Raw genomic sequence first — 2,605 nt, forward strand, 5'->3', positions numbered from 1 at the left:
TTTAAAGTCAAAATCAATGTTGAAATTGTTGCGTTTTAAACGTTTTAATTTCAAATAATTCAATTTGGAGTTTCTAATTAAAAATTATTGAATTTAGAACGTTTACAAAATCGACAAAAATAGGCGCATTATTAAATATAACAAAATTTGAAAGATAGTCGAAGTGTTACTGTTAAAGAAAAAAAGTTGAATATGTAATTGTCTATTTATATTGAAATATTTGGAATTTTTTCTTTTTTCATTCAATTTAGATAATAATTGTACTTTGGATTCAATCTTTATCAATGATGGCTTATTTTGTCCATAAAAAAATTGGCTACAATTTTATTCGTGAAATTTCTATTCAAAATATAAGGTTACATAAGTAAAAGTTATACAAACAATTCTGGAAACAGATTCTGGAATTCTGAGTCTTACTGATATCTTCCATTTTCGACACTGATCCATTCTGCATTGGTTTACAATATTGAAAATTCATCAAATTGTTTAGTTTTGAATGTTCACAGTTCAAACTCATTAAATTTGGAATTTTGTTTTGAAACGGGACTATCTTGAATACTTCCAATTGAAGTTCCTTCAATTTTTAATCATGTAATTTAAAATGATCTAATTTGTATGCCTTTTTAATAGTTTAATTTGAATATTTACAATTGAATACTCTCGAATTTTAAAGATTTATAAATACAAATTCTTACATTTTTATGATTTTGAAGATCAAATCAGATTTTTAACTCTCAATCTTTCAAACTGAACAAATTTCTAATTTTGAAAATTAAAAACTGAATACATTTTAATTGCAAATTTTCAAAATAGAAAGTCTTTAATTTTAAAGACGTAAAAATAAAAATTCTTAAATTCCGAATGTAACTGCCGTTTGCAACGTTTATAAACGAAAATCAGATTTTTTAATTCATTAGAAACCGATTTCTATCGCTTAAATGGCTATATAAAACAATATAATAAATGCTCACACGTTGGATTTTTCCCTCCAATGTGTTTCGAATTAAGTGTTCAATTCTGAACCTTCCAAATTGGAGATGTTTTTAATATACAGAATCAAAATTACATCATTTTTAATTCACAAACTTAAAAGTTGTATGCATTTTGGCATTAAATTAAAAAAAATATAAACTCTTCAATTTTGGAACGATCAATAAATTAAAATTCTCCAAGTTTGATACTTTTGAAGATAAAAAGTTACGTGTTCAATTCTCAATCTTCAAAAATAAAGAAATTTGGTTGTTAGATTATCACATTTAAAGAATTTAAAATTATACAACTTAAAGCTGGCATAATTTCTTATTTTTTAAATGCAAATTTTCAAAGCTAAAAACTTTGCAATTCAATGTTTTTATTTACTTTGAAGATTTAAAATTAAAACTGATTCAATATGCTAGATTCCAACTGAAAATTCTTGAATTGTGAATAGTAAAAATGACAGCGTTAATTTATTTTTATGTACCTGCAGTTTTTGAGTTCAAAATAACGAAAAATTTCTCTCCCAATTCTATTTTATCCATGAATATTACTCCAAATACAATTTAAAATCTGCTTAATTACTTAATCACTAATTAAATGGTAATCACTAATGTACGGTAATTTAAACGTTCAGACCTTCAAGCACATTATTTTTTGTTTGTAAGTTTTATCATTTTTTAGATATTTTGCACGTTTTGAAAAATAAAAAAATAAAATTTGCATGAACTTCAAGTTACTTTACTCAGAGACTGGAAACGTAACAAGTTACTATTTTCACGAAGTAACTCTATAGTTGTAATTATTACTTTTTTAAGGAACTTTTCCCAACACTGAATCTAATTTTAAATGAGAATTTGATACTCCAATTGAAACTGAAGAATTTCTATTCAATTTAAACAACTTCAAGTGGAAACAGAATTTTATAAGATGGTGGTAGAAGAAATCAAGAGACAAAAGCACGCGTTAAGTGAGACGAAACAGAGGAGCTTCGAAGCTTCAATGTGGACAAAGCGAATGAATGAATGAATTCGAAGAGTATTAGTATCATTATTAATTATTATTTGCAAGCAGGACAATCTTTCGTTCATTTAAACGTCCGAAACTTCAGGTGTATTCATTTATGAAAATATTTTGGTATTTTCTACTGGGCATTCTGTTAACAGCGAGTCTAACAGTTCATATGTCAAAACATATATTTCTGACTCTCAGAAACTCGAGAGGACACCTGACGCGTGACCTCTTCTGCCCCCAGAATGGCCCTCAATGGCCGGGTGTTAAATTGAACCCAGCTCAAACTGACCAGCTGTAACGAATGTACGTACGTTCACTTCTGCCGCGTTGGTGGATACATTTTATAACGAATCGGATATCTGTAATGCCTTGCGTAACATGATAGATCATAGAAATCCAAATATAAAAGTCAGAAGCGCACGTAGACTTCGATTAAAAGGGGAGTGAATGTGGGGATCTCGATTAAGGGGTCCCATAATCGAAAAGGAAACATAACTGTTCCAAAATGGACTTTCGAAAGTTTCACAATCACGAATATAATATGGTTCTAATTTTGTTGAATCGTAACCTCCCAATAGAATCAATAAACTATGTAACAGCTTTTTTTTTTTTGGGG

The sequence above is a fragment of the Belonocnema kinseyi genome, chromosome 9 (genome assembly GCF_010883055.1).
Source record: "Belonocnema kinseyi isolate 2016_QV_RU_SX_M_011 chromosome 9, B_treatae_v1, whole genome shotgun sequence".
NCBI lineage: Eukaryota > Metazoa > Arthropoda > Insecta > Hymenoptera > Cynipidae > Belonocnema > Belonocnema kinseyi.